Raw genomic sequence first — 19574 nt, 5'->3', positions numbered from 1 at the left:
GAGAGGGAGAAACCTACAACACTGTCCGTTGAACTTCCTCCAGTGCATTTGCAACCTCTTAAAATACAAAGATGTATTAGCTTGTGACACTTCTTTTCCTGTGTATCCCAAGACAGAGAAATACATCAAAGAAAAAGATTGGCTTTCTGTGATTTTTAATACAGTTCAATTCATTGTTGAACCCAATGGGTTATAGATGTGAAGCCCTTTGGTGGAAAGTACTGTAAAAATTAAAGTATGGTATCCAGATGTTTTGTTTTTCCTACAAATGTTTGTTCCTTATACATGGGAGAGGCATAGTTCTGGCTGGAACTGGATAGAGTGTACGGGTTCTGTGCAAGCTTCCCAGCCTACCACATTGGTACTGCCTCTTCCAATTGTCCAGAAATGGGACCAGCACACATAGACAACGATGGTGATGGGCACGAGGATCAGGAGGCAGAGTCCTGGAGCTGCCTGCCATTCTCAGCTGAGGAGGACAGAGGAAGCCTCTTCTTTCCCTGACAACTAGGCAGAGCTCCGAAGAAATCTGTCGGGGGTGGGTTGAGGAGTGAAGACACAATAGCTGCTCATACTACACCCACAGCTGGCATGGGTTCCCATGGTAACTCGGTTTGTAGTAGCTGTGGGTTACCATAGTTGAACTTTCAAAAACGAGGATGCTCCTGAGAGGAAGTGCATCTGTATCAGTATCTACCAACTCACGTTGTTTAATGTGTTAAATAGTGATAGCACATTAATACAATGTGAGTTGGTAGATACTGGTACAGATACACTCCCTCTCAGGAGCGTCCTCTTTTTTGAAAGTTCAACTATGGTAACTCTATTTTTAGTGTCTGGTGACCAGTGTTAATGGGATACCTGAGACACAGCAGTGTATCCCTGCAGCATGGGGAGACACAGACAGGAGGAGTCTGCTTTGCCTTTTCTGCTGGCAGGAGGTCTCCAGCAGAGCTGCGTGAATAAGCTCACTTACACATACTCAGTTCCTGCCATGCCCCCTGCCTGGCCATGGGTGCACCTAAGGGCTGTACCAAATTCATGGTTCATTTTGGTCCATTTCATGGTCATAGGATTTTTAAAATAGCCAGTTTCATGATTTCAGGTACTTAAATCTGAAATTTCACTGTGTTGTAATTGTTGCACAGTTATTATAGGGGATGTTTGTGGTAGAATGACCCTTCTGTGCTGCTGTTGGCAGTGGAGTGGCCTTGAAAGCTGGGCAACTTGAGAGTGGTAGCTGCTGGCCAAGAGCCCAGCTCTAAAGGCAGAGCCATAGCAGCACAGAGATAAGGACATATCAATAAGGTATTGGTACCCTTATTTCTGCACTGCTGCCTACAGAGCTGGGAGCTCAGTCAGCAACGGCACCCTCCAGCCATCCAGTTCTAAAGGCAGCAGCAGAAGGGTGGCAATCCTGCCACAGAAGTAAGGGTATCATGGTATGGTATTGCCATGCTTACTTCTGTGCTGCTTTTGGCAGGGTGCTGCTTTCAGAGGTGGGTTCCCAGCTAACAGCTGGCACTCTCTACCTACCTACCTCCGAAGGCAGTGTAGAAGAGTGGCAATACTGTGACACCTGCACCTTGTGACCTTCTGCAGTTCCCTTTTGGGTCGCTCCTCCCCCCATTTCAGAAATGCTGAATTCCCCTTGAAATGTGTATAGTATAGGCTAAAAGCACACAAAAGACCATATTTCATGATGCATTATTCATTTTTTCATGGCTGTGATGGCCCTAGCTAGAGCCTTTTTAGCCTAGGGGTTAATCTGGCCCTAGGTATAAGCTAAATTCGCAGAAGTTCTTCCACCGACATAGCACAGTGCACTCAGGTGCTTATATCAGTGTAATGTACAATGCTTAGGATATTCCGGATGGTGGAATATTCACTCACAAGAGTGACATATTTTTTTCAGCATAAGTGGTAGTGTAAACATAGCCTAAGCAATTGCTTACATTTCTAAGCATCTCAAAGGGCCCTCCCTCCCCATTAATTATTGGCATGCATTACTGTTAGTTGAGGGTGGGAATATTTCTGTCCAGGGTCCCCAATGTAGTAGTTCTGTACAGTGGTACAGTAAATTCAGATTTTACTGGTGTGGCATCCTAACAGATCCTCTTCTCCTTCAGTGATGATCAGTATTAGGCTGCACGCATTTTTGTATGCTTCCTTGGTATATTATGCCAGCTTTGTGCAGGTAGCTAGCATAATAGACTTTACGAGAGCCCCCAAAGACCACAGACTCAGATAAGGTACGAAGACACCCAATTCAGGTTTATTGTTGAACGAATTACATTAATAGTTGTTGGTAGCCAGGTGGCCTTTGAGCCTGTACTTATTTGTACCCTGGACAGTAGACACAGCTTAGTTGATAGTATGGATTTTACTATTGCCCCCTAGCCAAAGAGTTAAGTTGAGGTACCCCCATATTTATAGGCAGATATGAACAACTTAAGTTACACACTGTATGGATCATCTTATGCATTAATGACACATTTGGTACATCCCCCTGTACTTTTTTTTAAGCATTTACAACTCGTTGTTATGTTTTCACTCTTGTTGGTGTCAAAGTCAGACAGGACTCACAGATTTGTCAGACCGCTCTGTTTATTTTAGCAAAGCTCTGCTAAAATGCATCCAGAAAATGTGAGCACCATACAAGGTTCAAACCCCTTGATTTATACAGTCAAGAGAAAGTCAAGTTAACAGGATTAAAAGGAGGGGCAAAACTTCACATGATTAGTGTGAGACTTAGTCAAGTATCTTCATTTCCACATCAAGCACACAGCAATCTCCTGTCCATATCTACTTGGTTATGTCAAATTGCTTTCTCCCTAACACCTAATGTTCCTTTTCCTATTAACTCTGGCTAGCACTCTGGAATCTGCATACCTACAAACAACATTAACATACTTTTCTTCTTCCTGTTCAGAGACAAACAGTATTCCTTCAACTTATTCAATTATTACAGCATAATTCATCTTTCTCTTACAGTATAATTCTTTCTACTTTCACATTGGTTTAAACTATTTTATTATGTACTTAGCGTGGTGCCCCTGTACTGTCTTGATTGAATTTATTTACATACTTCATGTGCTTTTATCAGTGCTAGCAGTTCTAGTGCTGAAAGGCACTGACTTTCAGGCAAACATTTGCTTTTGACGTGGCCTGTCACTGGTAGTATAACTTTTACTTACTTTGGTTCAAGCACTAGGCCCATGCTTCATCTCTTTCTGTCTCGTTCACCGAATAGGCAAGCCCCAACACTACAGATACGGACAATATGGTAGCTTATTATCTGTGAAAGAGACATTTGGTCCTACAAAATTCTGTTTATGCTTTGGATATGTGGATTCCCATTTGCATTGTTGACTTCTTACAGCCCAATTTTGCATTTGTGCGTACAGAACTTTAATGTGATTTGCAAGAGTAAAGCTGCTCATGGAATTTAGTGTTGGCAAGAGCAGAGCTGTAAATGTCTCAAACTGGTTCAATCCTACTGTTGTATATTGGGTTGTAGATATAGATGTTGTTGTTATAGTAACTGAGTTAGGTCACTAGGGTCAGCCCAGCTGGTTTGGGCTGGTTCTAGTTAGTTCTGTGTTATGCAATAAAATGGACACTTGCAACTACTCAAGCTCCCTGTGTTTCCACTGATTTCTTCCTATACTGTGGAACTCCACATGACATAATACCTACCTAAAGATTTTCTTGAAGAAAGCAAGGGTGAGTAGGTGGTGCAATATTAGGGGCTTTGTCTTTTGTAGGCATCTGTTACTGCCTCCTTCCCCCTCCTGATTTTTCACACTTGCTGTTTGGATACCCTAATAGAAAGCATAGAATGGAATCAACAACATTGTGTAAACTAGTTTGCTTACATGGTAATGTATTATATGTGGGTTTGTTTCAGGAAGTGCTGATTAGGGGTTGTCAGAAATCCAAAGAGGTTGCAGAAACAACAGAATCTTCTCACACTCAGGGGAATCTCCGTATGTGGCTTCTGTTTGAGAATGACTTTTGATTGCGCAATTTTTGTAGGACAAGATTGTTGCCATTCTTTTGGTGCTTTTCTGGAGAACATTTAGCACAGCCAGTGTATTGCTCATGTCGACTGTTACTGGCTTCCAGGCACCGTTTCATAGTGCTCTGCACTGACAATCAGTACAAGACACGCGCAAGCAATGCAAATACACTGGCAGCTGTGTAAGTTAGGTTGACTTAATCAACATAACCTTTGTCTCAGATAACAAGTATGTCACTTTTCCTAATAATTTTATCAATTGGAAATTGGATACAAACAAACAAAAACCCACACACAAACCCACAGCAGTGTTTTTCAACAAAAGATACATGTACTAGGGATGTGAAAGTATAACCATTAGCAGATGAGCCTATATCAGAGTTAGCTGCGTGGAAGAGGGAAGTAGGTGGGAACTGCCTGCCCCGTCCCATATGTAACCACTGCAATTCATATTTACTTGCATAAACTCATTTTAACATCCCTAATGTTTACCCATGGGTTTACACACAATTCTTCAAATTACTTAAATATTTGCCTAGTTGTGCAACAAGCTGCGAAAAAAAGGGGGGAGGAACCAAACCACGAACTAAGTCAGTACAAACTAAAATGCCATGCTGTGATTTGTTTATACTGTTAGTATATACTATACAATGAAATGTAGGAACAATATTTATATTCTAATTTATTTTATAAATATAGGCCAAAGTAAGGCATTTTTTTCAGTAACAGTGTGCTGAGACAATTCTGTATTTTATCTCTGATTTTGTAAACAAGTAGTATTTAAGTGGGGTGAAACTTTGGGGTATGCAAGACAAATCAGACTCCCCAAAGGGTAAAGAAGTCTGGAAAAGTTGAGAACCATTGTTTTGCAGAATCAAGGCTTTTCTTGGTATGGTCCATGTGAAGGGTCAGTTATGTGTTATGGTTTTTTAAATAAATCTAAATTACCCCCACTTAGACAATACTGGAAAAGGATGTTTTTAAAAGTCCTTCTCACCTTAAAAGGAACAACTTTCTCAGGTTTCTTATAGGCAGAGTGAATTTCATCTTTGAGCAACAGGTATTGAAAATGTTCAGGTGCATTTGAGTGCCCAGTTAGGGAGTGATAGGCAGTTTTAAGTATGCAGTTCAAGTACAATTTTTAGTGAGTGTCTTATAATGTTACCTCAGGATCATTCCCCAGCTCAGAGATTGAGCCCTGATTCAAGAAAGATTTTAAACATGTGTGTAACTTTAAGTTAAAGAAACATAAAAACATGCATGAGAACTTTCCTGCCTTGAATTGGATTTAAGCATGTGCTTTCAGAATTGTGTGCCTGGTCCTGCAGTCATGCCCTTAAAAACCAAGGAAAGATTTACATTTCCCCCCAAGTTCTTGTATTCTTAAATGCAGGAATGGGAATGTGTAACATTTTTTGAAATCCTGTTTTAAGACTGAAATATGTCGAGAAATATAGTTCCAGTAATAGTAGCCTTTACAAAAGTGATAGAAACATGTATGTACCACTCTCAATTATTTCTGTTTTTGTTTTTATCCTGCAGACAGCTGTGGCAAAAAACATAAACTATTTTTTTTTAATTTTAAAAGGAGTCTAAAGTAAAAAAAAATCTATTAATTTAGAAGCCCACACAATGACTCAAATAAAAACCTGTAAACCCATTATTAATAATAAATTACTTGGAGTGATTTATAATTAAATGAAATGAACAAACTAGGGATGTTAAGAAGCAGGTATTTCACTAATAGTGTAGTTAATAAAATTTTTATTGACTACACAATTAGTCGATAATGAAACACACTCAGTCCTGGTTCATGCTGAGTCTGGGAGCTACCCACACTGCAGCTCTGCAGCTTAAATGTGGTAAGAGCTGGCAGGCAGGCAGTCCGATGCTTACTACTGTACATTTAAACTTCAGAGCCACAGCGGGGGTAAATCCCGGACCCAGTGAAATCTGGGACTGAGCTGGGCTTGCTCAGTTCCAGCTCGCGCCAGGTCCAATAGCCCCTGTCCACGGGGAATATCAGAGGCAGCAAGGGGAAGGGGAGCAGGAGCCAGTACTAGAGGGAGCTGGCTTAAAAGCCAGTTCCCACCAGCACTGTCTCCACAGTGATGCCTGCCCCTACACTGCTGCCTTTGACAGAGGCAGCAGCTCAGGAGGGGTCCAGGAGGAGGCTGCCATGAAGCAGCTTCTGCCCATGATGGGCATAGGTTGGCCATGGGCAGAGGCTACTCCAGCAGCAGCACCAGTCCGGGAGGGTCCCCTGGGCCACTGCAAACAGGGATTGCTTCTAGGTTTATCAGATAGCTTCAGAAAAAATACCAGACACACTTGATGGGGGGAGGGGTCAGGGGCAGCAGGGCTGGCCAGGGGAGGTGGGGGGAAGCAGGGCTGGCCAGGGGAGATCAAGAGGAGGAGAACCGGCCGGCAGGAAGCAGGCCTGTCTGGGAGGGGATCTGGGGGAATGGGGCTGGCAGGGAGGGGGCAGGAGTGGGGGGGAGGGAGAGAATCGGTCAGCGGGGAGCAGGACTGACCCAGGCACATGCAGATCCCAGGGAGTTGCCTGTCCGGCGCACAGTTCCGGCGAAGCACGAGCAAGTCTGACTATGGCTCCACAATGTGCTTGAACTGCACTTAGGAGCATGGACAGGGCTTCTCCTCCTCCCCAAGGCATCAGTCCTATGTCAGACACAACCAGAGGCTCCCAGTGCCGATCACGCCCGCTGCCCCCTCCCGCAGCCCCTGCCAGGCTTCCGTCCAGTGCCCAGCTGGAAAACCAGAAAATACCAGACATTGCACATGTTCAGTATTTTCTGATTTTTTTTTTTACCAGACATAGGGCCCAAAAACCAGACTGTCCGATTGAATACCGGACACCTGGCAACCCTAATTGCTTCACTGCAGCTGCCCCTCACCCCCCACCCATGCTGCTGCCTACTTCTTTCTCCCCCTTTGCTGCCTATGATACAGAGGCAGCGGTGGGAAGGGAATACAAGTACTGTAGTCGAGTAGTTGACTCAACTAACCAGTAAGCTTAGGCTTATCTGGTAGTCAACTGTTCGACAACTCTTTTACATCTCTATAAGGTACTGGAACCCAGGCAGTGTTACCTAGCAGTCACAGTTGGTCTGGTGTCCACAAGTCAAAGATGGCCATAAGGCACCACCTCCAGGGTTAAATAGTGAGTACGGGCCAGTCAGAGAGCTGCAGGGTGCTATCATTCTGGATCATTTGGGAGGTACTTAATCAGTGCTTAAGCAGTGCTTAATCTGTCCAGTGCTTGTTAGATACAGCTCTAGATGGCCCCTACTGGTGAAGTAGGAGTTTCAGCTATCTCCAGTTCTGCAGGCCTGGGTTTTAGTACCATAGTTCTTTACAGCATCCTTAAGAACATGAATCACCTTAGGAACATAAATTAAGTAATTTGTTTCTGTCTATTTTCTTACAATCAAAAGAGATTATCTGCCCCTCAGGGTTGACTGGCAGAGGGCCTGTCATACTCTATCTGGGCTCAGGCCTGATACTCTCATTGCATTGCACCAACATGCTTTTTAAGTAACTTGATTAATCAGGGTATAACATGTCAAAGGCACAGTAAATAGTTAGTTTTCCAAATGACATATACTATTCCAAGCAGAGCAACATACAATACAAGTTTAATTTACTTTCACAAATAGCAACAATATTTTGTAAAATAGGATACTCACCCAGAAAAAACACAAATCCCCAAAAGCTACCTTTACTTTAATGCTAAGTAACTAAACAGTGAAGTCTTAACCCCAGTGGTCTCACAAGCAACTATGTAGACCTGACTTCAGGAGTGTGGTAGTCCTGCTGTTACTTTGATTCTCAGACATTCCCTCTGAGTTTTTCTAAAGTGAATGATATCTCATTGTGATGGTACAGGATTTAAGGACTCCTAGATTTCTATTTCATCAGTTATAGCAGCTCTTCACAACCAAACTAAAGGCATAATTCTAATTTCCACAAGCCATGAACAATGGAGTCATCCTAGTCTCATGCTAAAACATTGACATCACATCAAACCTTTCTGTATTCTGTGCCAAATCTTAAAGCACGCCTGAAATGCATCCTGATCTGTTCAGGAGTAATTCATCTTCCTGGTGTCATAATGGCACATTAAGGGGTGCAGAGTACAAGTGATCCTGAGTAGTCAGGAAGGCCCAGATCCACCAAAATATTTAGGCTTCTACCTTCCACTGAAATCAATGTATTGTTGTGATCTGGGCCAAGTACAGTAAACGTCCGATAATCTGGCACCTTTAGGACCCAGGGGGTGCTGGATTATCAAATATGCCGGAGTACCGGAAGAGGAGGTATGGGTGGGGGCGGGTCGGTGGGGAACTGCTCAGCCTGGGAGAGGACCAACCCGGCAGCACCCCAGCTGCTCTGTCCCCCAGCTTCCCCAAGTCAGCTGCTGCTGACCGGCGGCGGACTTCAGGAAGCTGGGGGAAAAGCAGCTGGGGTGCTCTGCCCCAGGACTTCCCCAAGTCCACCACTGCAGAAACTGACCAGTGTCGGACTTGGGGAAGCTGGGGGGCAGAGCAGCTCCAGTTGTCCGGCTGCCCGGAGCACTTCCGGGTTCCAGTTGGTGCCGGACTATCAGGAGTGCCGGACAATTGGAGTTTTACTGTACTTTGGACATTTCATTGTCCCTCTGTGGTTCCTGACCTTCACTTCCCCAGTGAAGGATCCATAGAGGCTGCTACTATTCTGGGATAGCAGAAGTCCCACGGAGTCACTTGCGTGGGGTGAAGAAAAGTGTGTGGGAATCAAAGTGCTGGCTATGAACTCCCCAAAAACTTACTAGAAATGATAGTAGGAATCAGAAAATGTTGGGGGTCCTCTTTGCTTCTCCCTGAGAATGAGATTCTTAGGGGCCAGACAGTCAGTTGACTGCTCTTTGTAGGTTGTAACATATATCATATACCATCAAGAAAAGAAAAGAAAAGAAAAGAAAAGAAAAGAAAAGAAAAGAAAAGAAAGTGAGATGCAGCATAACCAAGTCAAAATATAATATTTATATATTACATACATAGTAAGTAAACCAGTAAATAAGTATATTATACACCATGGACTATATCATAGCATTGATAGTTAAGTAGCATTTCCTGTTGAAATCAGTAAGGAGTTCTGCTTAAAAATCAATGGTATTATGGTCTTTTATTTCAGATACAATTCAGAATTCTAATTAGCTTATTATATCACTTGATTGGAATAGTTTCCTGACTTGTCATTGTCTTTTGTGCAAAATAGTAGTACACTGTAGCATTTTTCCTAAACTGCCGTGTTGTATAAGTATCTAGGTCTAGGTCAGAAACAATTCCCAAATGGTCAGTTGAGAGCTATATAGCAGAAAAGCAAGAAATGCACCAGCAATAAATTCCTCCAAAGCTTTAGAGCTAAACAGAAATTTATACGTTTATTATTTTTCTGCAAAGTAGAAGAGCCATGCATAATAAGCGAGTGCCCCTATTTTATATTTTAATTGACAAGTAATTTAACCAATAATAATGATATTGTTGTCATCCTCTCTCTCTGACTTGTCCTTTCATGTGAAGTTTTTTCTCTCTGCAGTAAAATACAAATACAATAAAACTCTTCTATGACTAATAGAGCCTGAATCTGCACCACTTAAATCAAAGGAAGTTTTGTCATTGATCTCAGTAGTTGGAGGATCACATCTATAAATGATTAGAAAATACCAGTCACTCAACTAAAACTTGCTAAATACACAGAAGGTCCTCAAATTTACCTACTTTCTTTGTAAGAAAAGGGAATGTTCCCAAAGGAGCACAAGTTTGTCTGAAAGATTGATAGTTCACAGTTAGGTACCTGTACAAGTAACTAACTAGACATGGGGCATTTATCTCACTCATCAAAACATAATTCTAAAATATGGGGAGAATTTTCAGACTGTAACTCTTTTTCACATCAGTGAGTAAAATCAATGGGACTACACATTGTAAGGTGCAATTCAACAATTAGAAGAGTATGACCATCTAATACTCTAATGTGCAGTTCTTAGGTGATGAGCTTTTCTCAAAACTCACTTGCAGTATTCAGTATTTCCTATCACAAGCTACAGAGAGTGTGTGCGTGTGCACGCGTGTGTGTGTGTGTGTGTTCTGAGGCCTCTCATCTAACTAAAAAAAATAAAGCCATATCGTCATTGGCACTCATTGCTCATTTATTTAACAATTTAAATTATAAATTTAAATATTACTCTTAATAAAAAGGGATATGTGAAGATTCTGAGTATGAGAAATGAATTCATCATACATCTGGTGATGCTACAATCTACAAGAGATTACAGAGTGATTTGTGTGTAATGATATCATAAATATTAGACATGTCATTTAAACCAGTTGGCACCACAGTCTGTAACAGATTAGTGTTGTGTTAACAACTAAATTTTACAGTCTCCATAATCTATTGTAATACTTTTAACTGATATTGTAACCTCATCTGAAACAGCAAAATTAGGTTAATGAAATTTTGTAAAACTTAATAACAAGATTTGCAGAATTAATAGCAATGTATGTTCTAATTAAGTAAAAATGCCATTCCAAAATGAACCACTTCATGCCAGGATCTAGGCTTGTATACTGCAAAGAGTCAAATTGAATCAGTTTCTTGGGTGGGAAAATTCATATGAAAACATAGGAACAGGAGATATTGGGTTTGATTCAGTAGGCGGCACTCTTGTCACTATAGCTGTACCACGCTTCATTGTGCCACAACTCCCTTCTCACAACAAAAATTACTACAGGTTGAACACCTCTTATCCTTACAAGATATGACCCAGAGTTTGAAAACCCCTGCTGTAAACTCATTGATTAGAGAGATTGGATTAGAGTGCACGAACATTTAACCATTTTGCATTAAAGGTGAATTTATCAACTGTGCTTGTGCCAAAGGTCTATGTACTGCCCAGTCCAGCAAAGCATTTAAGCACTGAGCTAACTTTAAGCATATGAGTAGTCTTATTTAAGTCAACAGGACTACTCGACTGCTTAAAGTACACGCTCAGGTTTTTTGATGGACTGGGACCAGGACAGCACGGCTTGAGGAGATTAAAGTCCAACATACAATAGAAGTTTTGTAAAAGTGGCCCTCAGCTGCATGAGAAGAGTCCCATCCGTAATTAACGTTAGGTGTTTTAGAAAACATAAAAGGATGTCAGAAGCTGAACAGCATAGGAGTAATAGTGCTGAAAATTTTAAGTAGGTTCTTTTGCAGGGATGTGGACTTTCTTCATGATGAATCTGAAGACTTAGACAATAGGAGTACTCTCTTGAACAGACAAAGAGCTGGTGTCCCTGAGGACACAGAGGGAAGGTGAAAATATAATTTCTTTTGTCCAAAACTCATTTAAGGATATTTTGACAAAGGATAAAATATCCCTCATTCAAACACACCCACAGAGTGCTTCAGTCCAGATAATGAGACCTCAAGAGCAATTATTGAAAAACTGCTCAGCATCCTGAAAAAAAATACGAAGGGAGAGCAAGACAATGGAAAAAAAGGTGTCTTTTCACAAGTCAACTTTTTCATTTCATGCTTAGGCATTGGTGTAGAAACATTCAGAAGGAAAAGAAGTGAAATAAATATCATGATAATCTAATGAAAAATAAAGCTTGCCATACTGTGTGGGACCCTATCCAATTAACCTTTATATATTATGGGAGGAGACACTTCCTTAACACTCCTCAGGAATTTAAAGATTTCCTTTGTTCTCTGTATAATCTCCTAAAAGAAATGGTGGACACAATCAGCCAGATTTCTACCTACAAGCTCCACAAAATCTTCTGACACATTATGGTTTGGATTTTAATTTTTTATGTACTGTTCTGACTGAAGAACCTTGTGTCTACTGTTTATTCTAGAGTTATCTCTGTCAGGTTGTGTAGTACGTAGTTGGTCGCCTTTTGTATCTTTAGCAGATTTAAAAAAAAACCCTTGCAGAATTCATTGCTGTTTCAGAGGTCATTCTTTTTAGTACTTTAATTATAGTTGCTGTCTAATTCTGTTATGTTTCAGTTGTATTTCTCAAATATTTTGCTTGGTTAAACATTTTCATAATTCATTCTTTTCCTTGATGTTAAAGAGAGTAACTCAAGGGTTCCTATCCTGCATTTACTGAAACATTTATTTTTCTATAAGAAAAATAAACTTATTGATTAGAGAGATTTTTCTCTATTTTTCTTATTTAAATAAGATTTTTCTTATTTTATTAGATTTGAATAAACCGCAGTTAATGTACAAGAATTCCTTGGGGTTTTTTTTTGAGGGGGGGGGAATGGAGTTGTGTTTTTGCCCCTCTACTGGCACACCCTTGGTATATTTTTTCCTTTACTGTGATATGGTTTACAAGCAATCTTTTCTAGGTAAACATCTGTGTAGTTTTTCAGACTTTTTTTACGTGCCTATGTTGTTTTTTCAAGGTATATAAAATATTGTATTTCCTTCCTGTTTGGCTGTTCTCCATAATCTGTTTCTATAGTTTCAATTACTCATGTTTGACATTCAAGATTATTCATGGCTTTTTGCACTATTTATGGGCCCAGTCCTGATACTCATGAGTAATTTTACATATGTGCATAATGGTTTGTAGGATAATTTCCATGGTTCTTTAAATCTTGACATTAAGAACAAAACTATTTTAAAACAATGAAAGATTATATTTTGATTTTGACCTTAACTCCAGGGGCAGTGTAGGGAAGGAATCATTCCTTCCAGAGACTCTATTCCCTTCCTGCTCTTCCATTCACTCAGAAAATTTGGGTTCTGAACCCAGATCTCCAAAGGGACATGAGCATTGCTATAATTAGCATCACAGTACCTATATTTCTGACACCTAGAAAAATCAGAGGAATAATAGTGCTACCCATGCTTCTTGAGTTAAGGGCCCAGGCTCCTGGTACAGTGAATGGGGAGAAATACTTACCTTAGAATACAGTACAGAAAATTCAGCATGCTAAGTGAAAAACTTCCAGCACTGCATGTCTTGAAGCATGATGCATAGGGCTCTTAGAGCTGAATTCTGATAGAGGACTCCAGTTCAGAAATCTGATTGACAGAACACTGATGGTCTAGGGATGTTATATTTCAATTAATCAGCTAATCGAGTAATCAATAGAATTTCCATCAACTACTCAATTAGTTGATGTGTGTGGGAGGCGGTCGCTGTCCCGACTGCGCCTCTACCTTTTAAAGGCAGAGGCTTTGCAGTCAGGACCCAGTGCAAGTGGGGACTGGTTGAGTCCCCACTCGTGCCATTTCCTCTGCTGTGTTTTGCCTCCCTGTTCCCCCTGCAAAGACAATGCTGGGGGAAAGCCAGCTGCCCCAGCACCCACTCCTGCTCCCTACCTTTCTGCCTGTAGTACAGTCAAATAGTAACTCGACCACTCAATAAGCCTAGGCTTATCGTGTAGTTGACTAGTCTTTTACATCCGTATGGTGGTCCTAATTATTTCACCTCTGCTGTTTAAATCACGCACAAGCACGGGTTCTCGCTTAGGCCTGGCACGCCCTCCAACCTGCTCCCACTGCTGATCCCCTGGTAACTTGCCCTTTCCTAGCTCTTCATTTTGCTCTTCGGTCTGTCTTGGACCATTGACCCCCTGGTATTCTGATCTCATCCTGCTCATGACAATGAGTTGCTTAAAGTATCCAAGAGAACAGTCTGAGAAGAGGGGTACGCATTAAACCCTGCCCCTGTCAGAGAGGTAGGCACCTCCCTCTAACATCGACTCTAGGCATCTATCTCTGCTAGAGATCTGTGAATGAGAACGAGCCACTTTGAGTCTGGCAGCTAAGGTATCTAAGTAAGGTGGTTTTATTTTGGGGGGGTTTGTTTTGTTTTGTTTTCAGGAATGAAACTGCCATGGAAGACGGGGGTAGGAGAGGAGAATCTATGGTGCTTAACTTACGATTTTTAACACTTACATGGGATGTGGGAGATCCAGCTTTAATTCTCTCAGGAAGAGGGGAAAAAGTGTTTGAATAGGGATCTCTGACTCATCAAGAGTATTCTGACCACTGATCAACAGAACATTCTCTTGTAGGACAGCCTTACTCTCTTGTGGTGAATCTGTTTCGCTATGGCTAACTAATGAAAGAGTGATTGGAACAAGGGTACTGGGACCGGGGTCTCCCACCTGCTAGGTAGGTGCCCTAACCCCACTGGCTTATAGAGTGTTTTTTTTTTCTCTTATGCGTGCACCTGGGTGCCAAGTGATTGTTCCACTCTGGATAATTTACATAGAGGTTAGGTGACAGCGAAAGAGAATGACTCTGTAATTGCGTGGTTAGGATTTGAACAGGACAGACCTAGAGTCTAGTCCCCTGTGTTCTAATCACTCTGAAAATTCATCAGAGGTGATTGCATTGCTATATAGCTTAGAAATTTAAAATCTCACTCGGGGTGAAAATCTGCAACCCATACCTATGACGTAAGTTTTCTGTAGAGCTTCTTGCAGAGTTTAGTACTACTTGTCATAGGTAAGGTTGACAGAATCTTCCACTATGCTGAATTTTGCCATTTATATATTATTTGTACTAGGAGTGTGAACAAGTAGTCAAGTAGACAATAAATCTTCCTGACTATTCGCATTCTTCCCCAGCTTTGCTGCCTCTGTATCCCCCACAGCACTGGCTCTGTGTTTCTGCCTGCTCTGCCATCCCCATGTGCTGCTGCCTCTATCTGGAGCAGCCTTCATCCTTGGGGAACTCAGACCCCCCACGGACAGGGGCAGCCTCTGTCTGTGGCCAGCCTGAGCTGCCGTGAACAAAGGCTGCTTCGTGACAGATTCCCCTATTTCCTCCCCCTCAGCAGCCTCTGTCCATGGGGGCGGTAGGCAGCTGGTCCACGAGGGGAACTGGTTTTTAAATTGGCTCTCTTTGTGAACTGGTCCTGCCTGGTGTCCCGTGCTGCTGCCCCTGGTAGAGAGGCAGAAGTGCATGTTGGCAGGGGGCTTCCTAGGAGTGGGGCCTGATTGCACAGGCTGCATCTCTGACCCCAGGGACTATAGAATAGTCAACTAACACTAAGAATTCATACGGTTATTACCCACTAACATCCCTAATTTGTGCCACTATGGCTATGTCTAGACTGCAGGCTTCTTTCGAAAGAGGCTCTTTCGAAAGATCGCGTCTAGACTGCAGGCGGATCTTTCGAAAGAGCAATCCGCTTTTTCGAAAGAGAGCACCCAGCGAGTCTGGATGCTCTCTTTCGAGGAAGCCCTATTTACATTGAAGAACGCCTTCTTTCGAAAGAGGAACTTTCGAAAGAAGGCGTTCTTCCTCGTGAAATGAGGTTTACCGCCATCAAAAGAAAAGCCACGTTCTTTCGAAATAATTTCGAAAGAATGCGGCTTGAGTCTGGACGCAGGGGAAGTTTTTTCGGGAAAAGGCTACTTTTCCCGAAAAAAACCCTGAGTCTGGACACGGCCTATGTGACAGAATCTGTTGCTATGTGCTATTTGTTAAACTCACTGTAACTTAATCTACATTATTAGTCTGTCAGCTCTTTAGAACAGGGGAATCTTACATGAATGCAGCACAACTTTTACCACAGAACATCATCATAGCTACTTCAAAAGATTTGGGGTCAGATTTGCCAGTAGAAAGTGCTGTTGTGCACCACTCTGCTGAGGCAGAGCAGCCATTTCACCCAGACACTGTGACAGATTAAGCAGCATACTCCTTTCTATTGAATTGGTTGGATGCGGGAGACATGCCAGAATATTATGTCAGGAGACTATGGTTCTCACAGACCCCAGAGATGTCTGGGTGTCTGGCTCGTGAGTCTTGCCCACATACTCAGGGTTCAGCTGATCGCCATAGTTGGGGCCGGGAAGGAATTTTCCTCCAGGGTAGATTGGCAGAGGCTCTGGAGGTTTTTCGCCTTCCTCTGTAGCATGGGGCACGGGTCACTAGGAGGATTCTCTGCATCTTGGGGTCTTTGAACCATCGTTTCAAGGACTTCAATATCTGAGACACAGGTGAGAGAATTATTCTAGCAGTGGGTGGGTGAGATTCTGTGGCCTGCATTGTGCAGGGGGTCAGACTAGATGATCAAAGTGGTCCCTTCTGACCTTAAAGTCTATGAGTCTATGAGATTACCCACGAGTAGTTGTGAGCAAGGTCATGAAAACTTAGGCAGACTTTCAGCTCTTGTCATTGACTTACAGTTTGAAAAATTTCTCTGCAGTAAAAAAAGCTAGAAACTTTTTTAAAATTAATGTTGGGATTAGTGATGGGAGGTTCATTGGCCAGGGGCTTTTTAGACCAACAAAGCTAGCTCTGTACAGGCAGTCCCCGACTTACACGGATCCGACTTATGTCGGATCCGCACTTACGAACGGGGCTTTTCTCGCCCCGGAGCTCACGGGCGGCGGATCGCCACCCGTGTCCTCCGGGGCGAGAAAAGCTTCTCCCGGTCTCCCTGGTCTCCTGGGGGGGTCCAGCAAAGCCGCTGGACCCCCCAGCAGACCAGGGACACCCGAGCAAAGCCGCCCAGGCGGGGGGAGTCCCGCTGCCTGGGCGGCTTTGCTCGTTTGCCCCGGAGCAAAGCCGCCCAGGCAGCGGGACTCCCCCCGCCTGGGCGGCTTTGCTCCTGTCCCCCTGGTCTGCTGGGGGGGTCCAGCAAAGCCACTGGACCCCCCCAGCAGACCAGGGACACCCGAGCAAAGCCGCCGCCTGGGCGGCTTTGCTCCCGGGCAAATGAGCAAAGCCGCCCAGGCGGCGGCTTTGCTCTGGTGTCCCTGGTCTGCTGGGGGTGTCCAGGAGCTTTGCTGGACCCCCCCTAGCAGACCAGGGGGACAGGAGCAAAGCCTTGGAGCACGCCCGCAGCGGGACCGCCCGGGCGTGCTTGGGCTGTCCCGCTGCGGGCGTGCTCCGCGGCTTTGCTGCCTGTCCCCCTGGTCTGCTGGGGGCTGGGGGGGGGGGGGTGCAGCTAGGCCCTCCCCCCAGCAGACCAGGCTTTTCTTGCCTACCCCTGGGGTAGAGCAGCTGGGGGCTGCCGGGTTGGTCCCGCAGCGCCGCTCCGGACCAACCCGGCAGCACCCCAGCTGCTCTGCCCCAGGCGTCCTGATTCAGCCCCTGCTGGTCAGTTTCAGCAGCGGCTGAATCAGGATGCCTGGGGTAGAGCAGCTGGGGTGCTGCTGGGTTGCTCCAGTAGAGCCGAGGAGCCGCGCTACTGGACCAAACCCAGCACACCCCAGCTGCTCTGCCCCAGGCGTCCCCAAGTCAGCCGCTGCTGAAACTGACCAGCGGCTGACTACAGGAAGCCCCAGGCAGAGTTGCTCTTCCCCAGGCTTCCTGGAATCAGCTGCTGATCAGTTTCAGTAGCAGCTGACTTGGGAACGCCTTAGTTTCTTAAGTTGAATCTGTATGTAAGTCAGAACTGGCATCCAGATTCAGCTGCAGTTGAAACTGATCAGTTTCAGCAGCGGCTGACGCCAGTTCCGACCTACATACAGATTCAACTTAAGAACAAACCTACAGTCCCTATCTTGTACGTAACCCGGGGACTGCCTGTATTTTAATCCTCTACTTTCTTTTCTGTCCAAAGTGGGTATTTAGTTACAGGGTTGGTGGAATTTAGAAACATAATATATTTTATTATCTAAATTAAACATTTTTTTCCTTAGGATTTTCTAAACATCTTGCTATGTTCATTTTTGTTGATTTAGATGGTGGAATGGAAACTGCTTCATTTTTTCCCTTGTTTCTGTTCCATCATGATTTAAGGATGGGGGTTATTATTTTAATAAAAACAGAAATTTGTATTTAGCTGCACCTTCTTGAAACCTCTATAAAGTGTTTAACAGAGATGGGCACCAACCAAGATTGTGAATCTACACCCTACATATTTTAGCAAAAACCAATCATTAAAATATCTTTTTTGTCATGATTTATGATTTGAGTAAACTCATGAACTAGCCATTTTAAAGTGACATCATGATCAGTATTTTGAGAATTGGCATGTGCTGGAAGCTTCAGTTCTTTGATTATGTTTGATTAAGTTGCAGTTTGCTGGTCCTAGTGGAGTAAGCTGCATGTTTTTTGTATCTTCATACGTGGGACTTCTGTGTCACAATGAGGGAAACCCTCCTGATCCTAATTCTTAATAACTTATGGCCAGATCTTCAATGGTATTTGGATACCTACAGATGCAAATAAGTCTCTAATGGGATTTTCAGGTTAGGTATTCAACTGTCACTGAAATATAGAGTCTCCAGAACATAAATCACTTCACCTTAAATAGAACTAATTAATGCTTCTGCTTGGAGCATCTGTATCCAAGGAGTCAAGTATCAGAGGGGTAGCTGTGTTAGTCTGGATCTGTAAAAGTGACAAGGAGTCCTGTAGCACCTTATAGACTAACAGAGGTATTGGAGCATAAGCTTTCATGGGCAAAGACCTACTTTGACAGATGATGAAGTGGGTCTTTGCCCACGAAAGCTTATGCTCCAATACATCTGTTAGTCTATAAGGTGCTACAGGACTCCTTGTCGCTTTTGTATGGCAGTTCTCACCTAGTAGGTAAAAGAAAGGAGGCCTCATTCGTTCATTCAGAAAAATCCCTCCTTCCTATTTTACCTGCCTCCTCAAGTCTACTTAATGGCTGTGGGAGTATGTACCAACCTGCATCTGTCCATCCTTCCCAAACCAGTTAATCTCAAGGGGGTGGGAAGTTCAGCCTTTGGAATGGTAGGCAGAATGGTGAATCCTGCTATGGAGATATGCACAGAAAACCTAGGGGGTGGTTGTGGAACACAAGAATGCCTGGTGTGTGGAGATTAGGGAATCCTGCTGTGGGAAGAGAATGGGAATCAACAGTACCATCAGTGAGGAGAGATTGGGGGGACCTAGCTAGTAGAGAGAATGAAGGCTAACAGACTCCTACTAGGAGAATGGTTGGGGGAGTTTTAGGGAGTCCTCGAAATGGATGAGAGGACGGAACCCAGAGAGCTGGTGGGTGGAATGGAGAAATGAAAGAAGCACACCATGTATGCAATAAGCTCTGCTGACAGAAGTTACTAATTGTGTGCCTTTCCTAGTATACGTACATTGACTTACACATTCACCAGACCCTGTACCCCAGCTCCTATTGGCTGGGAATTGGCCAATGGGAGTGTGGAGCCAGTACTCAGGGTGGAGGCAGCATATGGAGCCTCGTGGCCCCCCACCTAGGAGCCATACCTGCTGCTGGCTGCTTCTGGGATGTAGTGTAGTGCCAGGACATGCAATGTGACACCTCCTGCTTGAACACCTCCACTAGTCACGACCCAGAGCTTGAAAACCATTGATATAGAGCAGTGGTCCCCAACCTTTTGGGGCTGCCTGGGGGCGGGGCCACTCACGTGGCGGGCATCCGAGGGCGGGGCTGCGCACATGCCTGGGGCGGGGCCACCCATACGCCGTGTGCCCAGTGCTGGCACCACCCATGCACTGCACTGCCGGGGCCGGCACCGCTCCTGTGCCACGTGCCTGGGGCGAGGACACCCATATGCCATGCACC

The 19574-nt window shown here is 43.8% G+C and overlaps 1 protein-coding gene across 4 annotated transcripts in view; it reads left to right on the top strand.

The window, feature by feature from the left end:
- STS (steroid sulfatase) overlaps positions 1–19574 on the top strand; it is a 186611-nt gene that overhangs the window by 4121 nt on the left and 162916 nt on the right. The window contains exon 1 of one of the 4 annotated variants that reach the window (XM_075915369.2): positions 3503–3726. The exons of the other annotated variants lie outside the window; for them this stretch is intronic. The gene's annotated coding sequence lies outside the window, so the exon portion shown is untranslated. Of the gene's footprint in view, positions 1–3502; positions 3727–19574 lie in introns of those variants that run through there. 4 annotated transcript variants of the gene reach the window in all.

The sequence above is a fragment of the Pelodiscus sinensis genome, chromosome 1 (assembly GCF_052426305.1).
Source record: "Pelodiscus sinensis isolate ZL-2025 chromosome 1, ASM5242630v1, whole genome shotgun sequence".
Classification (NCBI taxonomy): domain Eukaryota; kingdom Metazoa; phylum Chordata; order Testudines; family Trionychidae; genus Pelodiscus; species Pelodiscus sinensis.
Note: the sequence above shows the minus strand (reverse complement) of the source record. Positions and strands in the feature narration are given on the sequence as shown.